The sequence below is a fragment of the Gorilla gorilla genome, chromosome 1 (assembly GCF_029281585.2).
Source record: "Gorilla gorilla gorilla isolate KB3781 chromosome 1, NHGRI_mGorGor1-v2.1_pri, whole genome shotgun sequence".
Lineage (NCBI taxonomy): Eukaryota > Metazoa > Chordata > Mammalia > Primates > Hominidae > Gorilla > Gorilla gorilla.
In genome coordinates, this window is record NC_073224.2 from 212,876,607 (window position 1) to 212,893,021 (window position 16,415).

General features: G+C 50.4%; 1 long non-coding RNA gene across 1 annotated transcript; it reads right to left on the bottom strand.

Annotated features, from left to right (window-relative positions):
* Window positions 1–229: 229 nt before the first annotated feature.
* On the bottom strand, window positions 230–12,309 carry LOC129533901 (uncharacterized). Its single transcript, XR_008680296.2, has 4 exons — window positions 12,197–12,309; window positions 10,644–10,710; window positions 2,303–2,486; window positions 230–1,588 (listed from the first exon to the last, which is right to left on the bottom strand). It is a non-coding gene; the product is annotated as an uncharacterized lncRNA (long non-coding RNA).
* Window positions 12,310–16,415: the final 4,106 nt, after the last annotated feature.

The window sequence follows — 16,415 nt, forward strand, 5'->3', positions numbered from 1 at the left end:
GTGAGGGAAGCTCGTACTGGAGAAGCTGGGCAAAACCTCCATGCCTGCCCCCATACCTGCCCCCATACCTGCCTCCATGCCTGCCTCCATGCCTGCCTCCTTACCTGCCTCCATACCTGCCTCCATACCTGCCTCCGTGCCTGCCCCCATGCCTGCCCCTGTGCCTGCCTCCGTGCCTGCCCCCATGCCTTCCCCCATACCTGCCTCCATGGCCACTTTGTTCGTGGCCCCACTGATTCGTTTCTTGACCAGCTGCGGCTTATGGGAGACTCACAGAACCCAGGACATCACCACGTAACAGTATGTTCTCCTCTTGGGAAGCAGATGGAATTAACAAACGGTAACTATTAAGCAAGTTACACCAGGAGATAAATTACATATATTGCAACAAGGGGAAAGAAAACACGTGATGTTTGCAAAATTCTTAAGGGAATTTATCCTTGTCCTGGAAAAAAAAAAAAAAAGCTGGCTTGCTGGTCAACATTTCTATTCGAAAATTAAGGCTCATCGTGCTTCAAGTAAGGTAAGGAAGTCTGGGATGTCACCCTGGATGCCACCTCAAATGAGGTAGAGTCACAAACTAGTGGTGACCAGTTCTGTCCCCAGGGAATAATGATCACATGTTGATTGGCATTATTAGAGCAGGATAATGGACCAGGAAAAACCCTGTAAATGGTCTGTATCCTCTTTTTATTATTATTATTATTTTTATTTTTTTGAGAAAGTCTTGCTCTGTCACCCAGGCTGGAGTGCAGTGGTGCAATCTCGGCTCACTGCAACCTCCGCCTCCCGAGCTCAAGCGATTCTCCTGCTTCCACCTCCTGAGTAGCTGGGATTACAGGCATGCACTACCATGCTCGGCTAATTTTTGTATTTTTACTAGACACGGGGTTTTGCCATGTTAGCCAGGCTGGTCTCAAACTCCTGACCTCAGGTGATCCACCGGCCTTGGCCTACCAAATTGCTGGGATTACAGACGTGAGCCACCGCGCCCAGCCTGTATCTCTTATTCTAAAATTTAAGTCTCATTGCAATTGGAAGTATCAAAGGTAAGGCTACTTGTGGTTGGGACATCTTCTTGAATTTTGTCCAGGTCCTAATAATAGAGAAAGGGAAGATGGTGACACCCACAGGTGTCACCTGACTGTTAAAAGCCTCTTTTGAGGGGGAGGGCTTTGGTAAACTGTCACTCGGGTCAAGCATTCTCTTGTAATCTGGGCCGTTTCTGAGAATCCCATCACACAGTTGCTGACCCAGTGCCTCTGTTTCACCAACTTCCCCATCGCCCCCTCCCAAGACTGGCCCACCCGGCAAGACCACCAGCCACTGCTCCGGCTGAAGTAGAGCCAGACCTCGGGCCACCTTTCCTTTCACACAAAGTGCAGCTCTTCATACAGGACCCCACGTGCCTGTCAGTGCTTCTGCCCAGGAGCTCCAGTCTTCACCAGTCTTTCTGCTTGCATCTACCCTGGACTGCTGCAGGCACGGGAAGGGCCTCTCCTCCCTCTTGCTGGTGGAGACAGGCAGCAGTGCCTCCGGAACTCATTTCAGGCTGGGGCTGGCTGCTGCGGAACCATCTGTTCCCAGGCTGTGGAAAGAGCTCAGAGTTGTCTGAGGAATGACCTCGAAGGCTCATCCTGGGTTGCCTGGCAACCAGCAAGCTGGGACCAGTGGCTCCCTGTCCATACAGGAGGGGCAGTGCCTGAACTCAGCTTCCCACGGAGGGAGATGGGAGCTGAGGGAGATGGGAGTGCGGTGCCTCCGTACAGGCCCGCGCTCCGCCACACAGCTGGCACAAGCTCAAAATATTCATGCCCCACCCCACTGCCCAAGGTCATTCTCACACCCAGCCATGACAAGGGAGAACGTAGAGGGGCTTGCATCCCTCTGCTCCCTGATGCCTCCAGCCTCACACTGTACGCCATGTGCCTGTCACCGCTTCTGCCCAGGAGATCCAGTCTTCACCAATCTTTCTGCTGGCATCCACCCAGGCTGTCTGCCTGGCTCAGGCTCGAGTGTTCAGTTGGTCTTAGGGACCTGTGCCCAAGGTATGGGCGGACGCAGGGGCTTTGGGAAGCTGGAGAAGGGACTCTAGGGAAGGAGCCGCCTGCTGAGAGGCTCAGCTGGGCTTCAGGACATGCCTGCGCTCAGCCCTCACCCACGTGTGCTTTCTCCCCTTGATGACAGAAACTGCTGGGCACACCTGACTTTGTGGCAAGGTCAGACAGTGCTCGGCTCTGGTCACATGGTCCCCAGGTGCCGCAAGTCAGGTGTTCCATCTCCCCAGGGCCCAGCAGCTTACCAAAGGCATGAGCTGTTTCTCAGGAGAACCGTGGTTTACAGAAGGGGGCGCAGCTTTGCACTAAAATCCTGGCTCCTGAGCTGAGATTGGCTTCCTGGGGCTGGTCCCAGGCTCCATAAGGGCAGCTCGATGTGCTGTAGACACTGATAGCCTCAGATGATTCCAGCAAGCTTTGGAGTGAGCGCTGCGTGTGAGGGCAGGGTTACGAAGGCTAGGTCATCCTCACCACCCAGGGCCCTGGGGACAGGGCTACCTCCTCAGGGAGGGCTGCCCAGAGCCTGCCTCAGGGGATGGACACAGATGACCTGAGGCCCTGGGTGCTTGACCCCTGCCCTCCACCCTCACTGCTTCCCCGAAGTCCCCTGATCTCCACCTGCCTTCAGTTCACCCAAGGGATCGGAATGGACTCCTGATTTTCTTAAGAGTTACATGAGGACACAGAATGAAGCCCTGTGGTCTCCAACTTGAGTGTGCCTTGAAGTCCTCTGCATGGGGAACGTGGTTAAAGGAGAACCGCCCAGGTCCCAGCTCTAGAGAGTCTAATTCAGCAGAGCTGAGTGGTGTACCAGAATAGACATTTTATTTTATTTATTTTTTTTAGAGACAGGGTCTACTTCTGTCACCCAGGCTGGAATGCAGTGGCACTCACTTCAACCCCAAACTCCTGGGCTCAAGTGATCCTCCTGCCTCAGCCTCCCGAGTAGCTGGGACTGTAGAGAGGTGTGCGCCACCACGCCTGGCTAATTAAAAAATTTGTGTAGGGGCTGGACATAGTGGCTCACTCCTGTAATCCCAGCACTCTGGGAGGCCAAAGCAGATAGATCACTTGAGGTCAGGAGTTCGAGACCAGCCTGGCCAACATGGTGAAACCCCGTCTCTACTAAAAATACAAAAAAAGGCTGGGCGCAGTGGTTCACGCCTGTAATCCCAGCACTTTGGGAGACTGAGGTGGGTGGATCACGAGGTCAGGAGATCAAGACCAGCCTGGCCAAGATGGTGAAACCTCATCACTACTAAAAATACAAAAATTAGCTGGGCGTGGTGGCGGGTGTCTGTAATCCCAGCTACTTGGGAGGCTGAGGCAGAGAACTGCTTGAACCCAGGAGGTGAAGGTTGTAGTGAGCCGAGATCACGCCACTGCACTCCAGCCTGGACGACAGAGCAAGACTCCGTCTCAAAAAAAACAAACGAACAACAACGAAAAAAAGTAGCCAAGCATGTGGTGGCGTGCATCTGTAATCATAGCTACTTGGGAGGCTGAGGCAGGAGAATCACTTGAACCTGGGAGGTGGAGATTGCAGTGAGCTGAGATTGCAGTGAGCTGAGATGGCGCCACTGCACTCCAGCCTGGGCGACAGCCAGACTCTGTCTTAAAAAAAAAAAAAAAAAAAAAAAAAAAAATTCTTTTTTAGAGATGGGATCTTGCTATGTTGCCCAGCCTGGCCTCAAACTGCCAGGCTCAAGTGAGCCTCCCTCCTCAGCCTCCCAAAGTGCTAGGATGATAGATGTGAGCCACTGCACCTGGCCTATAATCTGTGTTTTAAACACGCTTCTCACCGTGATTCTGATTCAGGTAGTCACCCATCAACAATTTAAGAAACACTGGTGGAGTTTCTCAGGGTCAGGCAAGCCTGGGTCTAAATCCAAGTTCTACTCCAGCATTAATCTGGATTCATTTCAGCTACGAATGATGGATACCTGAATAACAGAAGCCTAAATGTGATAGAATTTTGTTGCTCTCATTTAAATTTTATTCTCTCTAGGAATACAGTCCAGGCTGGCACAGTGATGCCACAATCGTTAGGGACCTAGACTTTTTCTGTCTTGTTGCTCCCAAATTCTCTGCATTTGTCTTTTGTCTCATGGCCCAAAATAGCTGCTCCAGCTTGAGCCATCATGCCTACCTTTCATGCAGCAGGAAAGAAGAAAGGGGAGGAGAAAGACACAATGCCTCTGTTTAAGGGCAGTTCTTGAAAGTTGCATATGCCACTTCTACGTGCCAGAACTTAGTTATTTTGGCTAGAGCTACTGCAAGGGAGGTGGGAAAATGTAGAGATGTATTTAATTTTTTGTAAATAGTGACTTAAGGCACACAAAGAGTGTCTAAAGAAGCTGAAATAGGCTGGGCACAGTGGCTCACACCTGTAATCCCAGCACTTCGGGAGGCCAAGGCAGGTGGATCACCTGAGGTCAGGAGTTCGAGACCAGCTTGACCAACAGGGTGAAACCCCATCTCTACTAAAAATACAAAAATTAGCCAGGCGTGGTGGCTAACGCCTGTAATCCCAGCCACTTGGGAGGCTGAGGCAGGAGAATCGCTTGAACCCGGGAGGCGGAGGTTGCAGTGAGCCGAGATCGTGCCATTGTACTCCAGCCTGGGCAACAGGAGCGAAACTCTGTCTCAAAAAAAAAGAAAGGCCAGGTGCGGTAGCTCACGCCTGTAATGCCAGCACTTTGGGAGACCGAGGCAGACGGATCACGAGGTCAGGAGATCGAGACCATCCTGGCTAACACAGTGAAACCCCATCTCTACTAAAAATACAAAAAAATTAGCCGGGCGTGGTGATGGGTGCCTGTAGTCCCAGCTACTCGGGAGGCTGAGGCAGGTGAATGGCGTGAACCCGGGAGGCGGAGCTTGCAGTGAGCCGAGATCGCGCCACTGCACTCCAGCCTGGGTGACGGAGCAAGATTCCGTCTCAAAAAAAAAAAAAAAAAAGGAAGCTGAAACAGAGAAAAACAGAGAAACAGAGAGGGAGAAGATGGTGCAAGCTAAACATAAAATCGGCTAACCTCAGTTGTGTACTTCCTGAGTGCCAGTTACAGTTCTAAGCCTAATTCCTCCCACAATTCTGTGAGGTTGGACCTACTATTTTTTTTTTTTTTTTTGAGATGGAGTCTCGCTCTATCACCCAGGCTGGAGTACAGTGGCGCGATCTCAGCTCACTGCAACCTCTGCCTCCCTGGTTCAAGCAATTCTCCTGCCTTAGCCTCCTGAGTAGTTGGGATTACAGGCATGCGCCACCACAACCAGCTAATTTTTTGTATTTTTAGTAGAGACAGGGTTTCGCCCTGTTGGTCAGGCTGGTCTTGAACTCTTGACCTCGTGGTCTGCCCACCTCAGCCTCCCAAAGTGCTGGGATTACAGGCATGAGCCACCATGCCCAGCCTGGTCCTACTATTTCTTATCTTCTGGAACAGGGACACACACAACCCACCCCTGAACCCAAACTACACAGATTGAAACATGAGCTTTGCCTGCTTACTACCTGCATGACTCTGAGCAAGTTCTTTGCTAATGAAAGGGAATGTGGGGGGCGCGGTGGCTCACACCTGTAATCTCAGCTCTTTGGAAGGCTGAGGCGGGCAGATCACTTGAGGTCAAGAGTTCGAGACCAGCCTGGTCAGCATGGTGAAACCCCATCCCTACTAAAAATACAAAAATTAGCCGGGTGTGGTAGTGGGCACCTGTAATCCCAGCTACTCGGGAGGCTGAGGTGGGAGAATTGTTTGAACCCAGGAGACGGAGGTTTCAGTGAGTCAAGATCATGCCACTGCACTGCAGCCTGGGCAACAGAGTGAGACTGTCTCAAAACAAACAAACGAAAATAAAAAAGGAATGGAAGCCATATTTAATTAGGACCAAACAAAATTCACCCCCTCCACCTGGGGATGTTGCCCCAACACCTTCACAGAGTCAGGCCTCTGCCAGCCAGGAGGAGGGGGCACACTCTGCCATGTCTATAAACTGGGTGTCGGCAGGGGTGCCCACGGGACTGAGGCAAGTTTTCCTCAAGCCCCATCCCATGCCCTGGGTCATGCGAAGCCCTCCCTCCATCCTCTGTACACTCCAGAGATTTTTGTTCTCAGGGAACTTCTAACTCTGGCTTCTTGCTTCTGCTGAATTCTTAAGTCTGTGCGTGTTTGGAGCCTCGAGGTGCAATTGCTCTAGGCTCTGGCACTGCCAGTGGGTCTGCTTCTGACACAGTGCCGGGTACCACGAGGATGTTCAGTAAATGCTTGTTGAATTAATAATGACAACCATTATTTAATAAGTGCTTACCATGTGCCAGGCACCATGCTAAGGACTTTACATATATTCTGCCATTTGACCCTGACAAATGCCAAGATCTTCATTTTACCCATAAAGAAACTAAGACTCAGGCTGAATGTTGTGGCTCATGCCTCATGCCTGTAATCCCAGCACTTTGAGAAACTGAGGCAGGAGGATCTCTTGAGGCCTGGAGTTTGAGACCAGCCTGGGCAACATAGTGAGATTCTGTCTCTACAAAAAAAAAATTTTTTTAATTAGCCAGGCATGGGCATGGTGGCATGAACCTATAGTCCCAGCTACTTGGGAGGCTGAGGCGGGAGGATTACTTGAGTCCAGGAGTTCTAAGTTACAGTGAGTTATGATCATGCAACTGCAATCTAGCCTGGGCAACAGAGTGAGACCCCATCTCTAAATAAAAATAAATGGAGACTCACAAAGCTTAGGTACTTGCCAAAGGTCTCATAGCTGGTAAGCGTCAGAGCAGGAATTTGAATATGCAAATTTTTTTTTTTTTTTTTTTTTTTTTTTTTGCCCAGGTTGGAGTGCATTGGCGCCATCTTGGCTCACTGCAACCTCCGCATCCTGGGTTCAAGCGATTCTCCTGCCTCAGCCTCCTGAGTAGCTGAGATTATAGGCTCATGCCACCATGCCCAGCTAATTTTTGTATTTTTAGTAGAGATGGGGTTTCACCATGTTGGTCAGGCTGGTCTTGAACTCCTGACCTTGTGATCCGCCCACCTCAGCCCCCCAGAGTGCTGGGATTATAGGCGTGAGCCACTGCACCCGGCCTACAAATTCTTAACCATAATTATCAGGTGTCTACATCCCTCAAATGACCACCCCTCCCACCCCACTCATACTGCAACAGATCCAGGAGCCTAGGGTCCCAAGAAGGGCAGAGCCTATCTAAGGTGACGGCTCTGTGGGCTGACACCACAAGAAGAATGAGTTTGTTTTTTTTTTGAGAGGAGTCTCGCTCTGTCACCCAGGCTGGAGTGCAGTGGCGCGATCTCAGCTCACTGCAACCTCCACCTCCCGGGTTCAAGTGATTCTCCTGCCTCAGCCTCCCGAGTAGCTGGGATTACAGGCACCCACCACCACACTCGGCTAATTTTTGTATTTTTAGAATAGATGGAGTTTCACCATGTTAGCCAGGCTGGTTTTGAACTCCTGACCTCAAGTGATCGGCCCACCTCAGCCTCCCAAAGTGCCAGGATTATAGGCATGAGCCACCGCACCTGGCCAAGAAAGGGTTTTTGTTTAGGCTTCAAACAACTGCAGGACATTTCTGTCCAATATCTTCTATTTCCTGCCCCCAGCTCCCCAACACCCACTTCTCCACCAGCAATTCTGCACAGCAGAGAATGGAGGCCACTTCCACTGTGGAAGGTGTGGGAAGGACAGGCCTTTCACCCACGGGGGAACTGGAAACCATTTCCAGAAAAGCAGCCTGGTACATAGCTGAGAGTCCGGACGCTAGCCTGCCACTCTTCAGCTCTGTGGCCTTGGCCAAGCCAGTGGGGATTAAATGAGTTCATACAGGTCACATAAAGCACTTAGGATGCTGCCACTGCACTATCCACCCTCCAAGGGTTAGCCTCCATGATGATGACTTCAGCCACAGCCAGTACCAGCAGGAGTCAACAACCCTGGGGAGGGCAGGGTGCTGGCCCCTCATCTTTCTTTTTATAAATAATGACTTTTGGCTGGGCACGGTGGCTCACGCCTGTAATCCCAGCACTTTGGGAGGCCAAGGCAGGAGAATCACCGGGGGTCAGGAGTTTGAGACCAGCCTGGCCAACATGGTGAAACCCTGCCTCTACTAAAAATACAAAAATTATCTGGGCATGGTGGCGCATGCCTGTAGTCCCAGCTACTTGGAGGCTGAGGCAGGAGAATCCCTCGAACCCGGGAGGCGGAGATTGCAGTGGCCCAAGATCATGCCATTGCACTCCAGCCTGGGCAACAAGGGCGAAACTCCATCTCAAAAAAAAATTTTTTTTTAAATAGCAAATGATATATGGTCACTTATTATAAAAAAATGTAAAAATTCAGATTTAAAATGAATCACCTGGCCAGAGGTGGTGGCTCACTCCTGTAATCCCAACACTTTGGGAGGCCAAGGTTGGTGGATCACTTGAGGTCAGGAGTTGAAGACCAGCCTGGCCAATATGGTGAAACCCTGTCTATACTAAAAATACAAAGATTAGCTGGGTGCGGTGGCGCAGGCCTGGAATCCCAGCTACTCTGGAGGCTGAGGCAGGAGAGTAGCTTGACCCGGGAGGAGGAGGTTGCAGTGAGCTGAGATCACGCCACTGCATTCCAGCCTGGGCGACAGAGTGAGACTCCGTCTCAAAAAAAAATAAAAAAATTAAAAATTAAATAAAACAAATCACCTGTAACTCACTCTCCAAAGATCATCTTTGTGGCTGTCTCACCCATCAGCATCTGCCATTGAGTCACCCTGGTCCCAGTCACCCAAGACGCTGGGTTTGCTAAGGGACTGATGTCTCAGGGAGGAAAAGAGGCTGAAGAACAGGCCGTGCAAGTGTGGCTGGCTTGTCCCCAGCAGAGAATTTTACGAGCAAAGCATTTCAGTGACTTTTAAAAGTAAATCAGGCCAGACGTGGTGGCTCATGCGTGTAATCCCAGCACTTTGGGAGGCAGAAGTGGACGGATTGCTTGAGCTCAGGAGTTCAAAACCAGCCTGGGTAACATGGTGAAACTCCGTCTTTACAAAAAGTAGCCAGCCACTGTAGCATTTGCCTGTAGTCCCAGCTTCTCAGGAGGCTGAGGTGGGAGGATCACTTGAGCCCAGGAGTTTGAGGCTGCAGTGAGCCAAGATCTCACCAGTGCGCTCCAGCCTGGGCAACAGAGTGAGACACTGTCTCAAAAAAAAAAAAAAAAAAAAAGGTAAATCAGAGGGGCCACCCCTGCTTAAAACCTCTCACCAGCTTCCCACTGTGCTGAGGAAAAGGCCAGGGTCCCTAAAGTAGCCCGCAATGCCCATACCCCACACACCTGGTCTGCATGCTGGCCTCCATGTATGAGCTGTATGACTTTGAACAAGTTATTTAAACTTGTCTGTGCTTCAGTTTCCTCATTTATAAAATCGGAATAACAGAACCTACCTCAGGACTGTTTGAGGGTGAAATATGCTACATGAGGTGCTTAGAATAGGGCCTGCCATGCGGAAAGTCCTCAAGAAGCATAGCTGCTATTACTGTTATTATTTTTGTCCCACTGTCTCTTGCTCTCCCCGCTAGGATACACACCCCAGCTGCCTGACTGTGGAGCTCCACCTTCTAACCCCTCTGGCAGCATCCAAAGGCAAAAGGCCACGGCAAAGCTTCTCCTCAGACGTCCTCCTTGTTTTATAAGGGGGTGGGGGAACTTTCCAGAACCCCCTTCTGTCTCATTGACTAGAATGGGATTCTATGCCTGCCCCTAAACAAACAGAGGTAGAGAGTGGGGCCGGGCGCGGTGGCTCACGCCTGTAATCCCAGCACTTTGGGAGGCCAAGGCAGGTGGATCATGAGGTCAGGCAATCGAGACCATCCTGGCTAACACGGTGAAACCCTGCCTCTACTAAAAAATATAAAAAATTAGCCGGGCGTGGTGGCGAGTGCCTGTAGTCCCAGTGTAGCAGGACGAGCCGCAGACAAAACTCCTCAGACACCGAGTTAAAGAAGAAAGGGGTTTAATTGGCCGGGGGCATCGGCAAGACTCCTGTCTCGAGAGCTGAGCTCCCCGAGTGAGCAATTCCTATCCCTTTTAAGGGCTCACAGCTCTAAGGAGGGTGCGTGTGAGGGGGTCGTGATTGATTGAGCAAGCAGGAGGTACGTGACTGGGGTCTGCACGCACTGGTAATTAGATCGGAACAAAACAGATAGGGATTTTCACAGTGCATTTCTATACAATGTCTGTAATCTATAGACAACATAACTGATTAGGTCAGGGGTCGATCTTTAACTACCAGGCCCGGGGTGCAGCACCGGGCTGTCTGCCTGTGGATTTCATTTCTGCCTTTTAGTTTTTACTTCTTTCTTTGGAGGCAGAAATTGGGCATAAGACAATATGAGGGGTGGTCTCCTCCCTTACCAGCTACTCGGGAGGCTGAGGCAGGAGAATGGCGTGAACCCCAGAGGCGGAGATTGTAGTGAGCCGAGATTGCGCCACTGCACTCCAGCCTGGGCAACAGCGAGACTCCGTTTCAAAAAAAAACAAAAAACAAAAAAAAACATCAACAATAGAGGCAGAGAAGAAAGGGAATACCATAGTTATACACACCTGACCCAAAGCACGGCTCTATTCCCGTAGACTGGTGGTTCTCAGGTTCCAGGAGAGTCAGAATCACCTGAGGGTTTAAAAAAAAACAATTTCCAGGCTGGGCACGGTGGCTCATGCTTGTAATCCCCGCACTTTGGGAGGCCAAGGCAGGCGGATCACCTGAGGTCAGGAGTTTGAGACCAGCTTGGCCAACATGGCGAAACCCTGTCTCTACTAAAAATACAAAAATTAGCCGGGCATAGGGGTGGGTGCGTGTAATCCCAGCTACTCCGGAGGCTGAGGCAGGAGAATTGCTTGAACCTGGGAGGCGGAGGTTGCAGTGAGCCGAGATCGCACCACTGCACTCCAGCCTGGGTGACAGAGCGAGACTCTGTCTCAAAAAAAAAAAAAAAAAAGAACCCCAGGGTGGAAGAGGGGAAAAGATGTAACCCAGTCTGCAAATGCGGGCTCCTCCCTAGAGACTGGCATAAGGTGAGTGCCAGCCCAGATGTGGCTATCACTGTAGCTACACAAAGCCTCCAAGGTTTCTGCCAGCTCTGGGGGCTCATGTGCTCATGGCTGCTGTCCTGCTTCTGCTGATTCCTTGCAGCTGTCGCCTTTAATTCTGCCCTGGAGTTGACCCAAATGAGGGGCAAGAACTGCAGGACATTTTCCCCTGCTCCCAGAGCAACTGCGGGTATAAGGCTGTTGGGCTGTCGTGTGAGGGGGATTTTCCTAAAGACACAGCACACAGGGAGAATAACAGAAGTCACCTTCCTGAGGCCGCCCCGCACTTGGGTTCTGAGGACCTTCCCTCCCTCCCCTCCTTCTCTTCTCCTCCCTCCTGTCTCCCCTGCGGCAACCTGAACTACTCGGCTCTCTCCCCGCTCCTCCTCCTCCTCTGCAACTCAGCTGTAGTCCTGCCTGAGGCCGAACCCTTGAACAGGAGGCCAGGGCTGGAAAGTTGTGGAAATGCCCCTGTGGGGAGCCCTGCCAAGGATGCTGAGGCTGAGCCCCAGCCTGGGGGGGAGGGGTGTCCTGATCTGAGCAGACCCTGAGGGCAGACAGAAGGCAGCCAAGGTCTGGAGCTGGTGTCTCTAACCACCTCTACCCCAGAGGCTGTGGGATGCATGGGAGCCAGGATAGGGCCGGGCTTTGGGTCTACACTACCTTGGTCCTGAGATGGAGTCTAGGAACATTGGTGGGGGTGCCAAGCATTCTGTAGAAGTAGGATGGGGTGGGTCCCTCTCACTTCTTCAGCCCTCAAGATTGCACACAACCGGCTCCTAAGAAATCACTGAGGCTGGCTGGCACGGTGGCTCACAGGTGGCTGAGGCAGGAGAATCACTTGAACCCGGCAGGCAGAGGTTGCAGTGAGCTGAGACCGCGCCACTGCACTCCAGCCTGGGCGACAGAGCGAGACTCCGTCTCAAAAAAAAAAAAAAAGAAAAAAAGAAAGAAAGAAATCCCTGAGGCTTTTAAGCCTCGGAGGCAGAGCCTGCTGACTCCTTGAGGTGTACAGAGGCACCAGTTTTTAGGAGGACAGTATCTTTCTAAGGCAGTTTGATTTTTACCTTCTCAGGTGCAGGAAAAGTGACCGTTTCCTTCTCTGTGAATTTCCCATGGACTAAGGGGCTCCCGACAGGGGGAGGGCCCTCTTGGCAGTCAGCTTATTCTGAAATTTGAATTTCCAATGCACCTGGAGGAATCCAGAGGGGAAGGGTTGTTATTTATAACCAAAGCTTCCTTCTAAGGAAAGTAGATCCTGCTGCATTAACTAAAAGGCCCTTTTGTTCTTAAAAGGCCCTTACTGGGTTTGGCTTGGCAGCCTGGTTTGGGAAGAGCAGGAGGGGCTAGGGAGAGCTGAAATGCAGGGTCTCCTGTGTGAGAATTGGAAGCCCCTGGGGCATCGAGGTGTCTGTCACGCAGGGGCTGAAGAAGGGAGGCGGGTAGATGGGCATGGGCGCCAGCAGATGGGAGCAGCAGCCCTGCGCGGGCGGGGCTGGAGGATGCCTGAGAAACCAGCTTGTAAGAGCAGAGACGTCCCAGTGCCACTTTCAGTCGTGTGCTGAGCCACTCTATAACTCTTCCAGGGACCCACAAATCTTAGTGAAATTCTGCTTACAGAGCAGTCTGGTATCCACGGTTTCTTGGGAGAAGAAACGGGCTGCATCCTACATTTGAGTCAATTCCAGGGCAGAAATAAAGGGAACAGCTGCTAGAATTCAGCAGAAGCCGGAAATCAGAGGCACACAATTGTAAGCCTGAGAAATTGCAGAAGCCTTGTGGAAAGTAAGGGATGGGGTCTGAGCCAACCTTATTTGAATCCCAGTGGGCTGGCAGACCCCAGCTACCACCCATGGGTTCTGCCTAGGGGCAGATATTTGCCCCCTGCTTCCTTGCTAAAAGAAGCTTGTTTTGTTCTGGTGGGAGGACAATGTACTAATTACCCCCAGGTGGATGGTGACTGGGATATTTACATTTGATCCACTCCCCTCTGCTGGTAATTGGGTTGGGGAGAACCATGGGACCCTGTTCTGGCCAATGAGATAAGAGGGGGAGGCTGCTGGGGGCTTCTGGGAGGAATTTTCCTCCTCTAATAAAAAGAGATGTTTTAGGAGGACCCCTGTCCAAGCCTCCCTTCTTGAGATGCTGCCCGTGGCAAATGCAGCCACACAAAAGTGCAGGCTCCAGGGTCAAACCATCTGGGCTAAAAGCATGGCTCTGCCTCTGATTGGCTGTGTTGTCTTAAGCAGATTACTTGACCTTTCTGTACCTCGTGTTCCTCATCTGCAAAATGAAAATAATTGGACTTTCTTCTCAGGGTGCTGTGAAAATCAAATGAGTGAATACACCTAAAATGCCCAGACAGTTCTAGCACACGATAAGTACTCAATATATAATAGCTGTTATTTAGTTGTTCTCTGTGGATATGATGCTTGGAGCCACGGTAGTCATCTTTCAACCATGAAGGGCTTGACTCAAAAATGGTCTACCCCAAGATATCTTAAGATAAAAGTCCTGTTTTTTTTTTTTTGTGTGTGTGTGTGTGTGTGTGTTTTTTTTTTTTTGAGACACTCTCACTCCATTGCAGAGGCTGGAGGCTGGACTGCAGTGGTGTGATCATGGCTCACTGCAGCCTTGACCTCCCAGGCTCAGACGATCCTCCTGCCTCAGCCTCCTGAGTAGTTGGGACCACAGGCACATACCACCGCACCTGGCTCATTTAAAAAAATTATTCAGAGAAGGCCGGGCACAGTGGCTCACGCCTGTAATCCCAGCACTTTGGGAGGCTGAGGTGGGCAGATCACGAATTCAGGAGTTCAAGACCAGCCTGGCCAACATGAGGAAACCCCATCTCTACTAAAAATACAAAAATTAGCCAGGCGTGGTGGTATGTGCCTGTAGTCCCAGCTACTTGGGAGGCTAAGGCAGAAGAATCACTTGAACCCGGGAGGTGGAGGTTGCAGTGAGCCGAGATCGCACCACTACGCTCCAGCCTGGGCAACAGAGTGAGACTCTGTCTCCAAAAAAAAAAAAAAAAAAAATTATTTGTAAAGATAGAGGTATCCTCTTATGTTGGCTAAGCTAGGAAACTCCCAACTCTTTAGACAACTTTTAGTTTAGTATTCTGTTACTTGCAGCCTAAATCTCCCTAACCAATTCATAGATAAAAACTTGATACTTATGATTGTTTTATGATAAGAAATTAAACCACCTAATCCATGGGATACTCATATTTACTGAGAACACTGCTGAGAACCCTGGAGGCAGATTACACAGCATTGACTGCTAGTCATCCTCAAATGCGTAGTTTCTCCTTCTCTCTTTAATAAATAGAATGGCCATATTTTAGCTGGGCACATGCTGCCTGGCTAGAAAGCACATTTCCCAGGCCGGGCCCGGTGGTTCACACCCGTAATCCCAGCACTTTGGGAGACGGAGGGGGGTGGATCACTTGAGGTCAGGAGTTCAAGACTAGCCTGGCGAACATGATGAAACCCCGTCTCTACTAAAAATACAAAAAATTGGCTGGGTGTGGTAGCCAGTGCCTGTAATCCCAGCTACTTGGGAGGGTGAGGCAGGAGAATTGCTTAAACACAGGAGGCGGAGGTTGCAGTGAGCCGAGATCACACCATTGCACTCCAGTCTGGGTGACAGAGTGAGCGAGACTCTTCATCTCAAAAAAAAGAAGAAGAAGAAGAAAGAAAGTACATTTCCCAGTTTCCCTTGCAACTAGGTGAAGCCATGGGCCCAAGCTTTAGCAAAGAAATATGAATCGAAGTGATATGTGCCAAAGGATTGGGTATTTTCCCACCTCACTCTTCTCTCTCTGTTTTTTTTTTTGAAACAGGGTCTCACTCTGTCACCCAGGCTGGAGTGCAATGGTGTGATCACAGCTCACTGCAACCTCCACCTCCTGGACTCAAGCAATCCTCCTACCTCAGCCTCCAGAGTAGCTGGGACTTGAGGTGTGGGCCACCATACCCAGCTTATTTTATTTTATTTTATTTTATTTTGAGACAGAGTCTCACTCTGTCGCCCAGGCTGGAGTGCAGTGGTGCGATCTCAGCTCACTGCAACCTCCACCTCCCAGGTTCAAGCAATTCTCTGCCTCAGCCTCCAGAATAGCTGGTATTACAGGCCCCCACCACCACACCCAGCTAATTCTTATATTTTTAGTAGAATCGGGGTTTCACCATCGTGGCCAGGCTAGTCTTGAACTCCTGCCCTCGTGATCTACCCACCTTGGCCTCCCAAAGTGCTGGGATTACAGGCGTGAGCCACTGCGCCCAGCCGCCCAGCTTATTTTTTGTATTTTTAGTAGAGACGGGGTCTCACTATGTTGCCCAGACTGGCCTCAAATTCCTGAGCTCAAGTGATATGCCCACTTCTGTCTCCCAAGGTACTGGGATTACAGATGTGAGCCACCATGCCCAGCCAGAAGGGCCATTTTGAAGGTGAGCACAGTTGCCCCACCAGACATGAAGACATGAAGACCTCACTCCGACCTCTTACATACAAGAAAACAAACAATCTTGTTTAAGCCACTGTATTGTTTTATTGCTTCATTGCAACAGATCTACATGAAGCTCCAGAATATCAAGTGGAAATAGTAGCACAGAAATACTGTCCTGTGAGTGTTACTGTGACCCATTGTATCAGTTCGCTGTTGCTGCGTAACAAACCACCCAAGACTTAGGCTTAAAACAGTAATGTTTTTTTATTTCTCATGAAAATGTGGGTTGGCTGCATTCTTCTGCTGATTTTTCCAGGGCTTACTTGTGCAGCTACGTTCAGCTGGAAGAATGGCTGTGGGCTAGGTTCAGCTGGGATGGTGGGGATGGTTAAGCCTCACTCTTCATGAGATCTTTCATCCTCAAGGATGACCATGTAGCCTAGGTTTCCTCACATGGTGGTTCCAGGACAGTGCTAACAGAGTAAGCCCCAAATCACAAGCACTTATCTGGCCTCTGTGTCATAGTCACTGATGTCCCACTAGCCAAAGCAAGTCACGTGGCCAATCCCAGAGTCACCATGGGAGGGGCCTATCCAAGGGCGTAGATACCAGGAGGCTTGATTCATTGGGCCATTTGATTAACAATCAACCTCATTCTATCATGCCTCATGAATTTTAGGAGCTCATTAAGGATAATTAGAAATCCTGGTGCAGTACTCATTAGGCCCATCTGCACAGGGACTAATATAGGATTAGGGGCAATTGAAATTCCTTCCCCTATTTGGTTATTCATCACCTAGCTCCGGAAAAAAGTTTGCGGTTGTTTACATAAC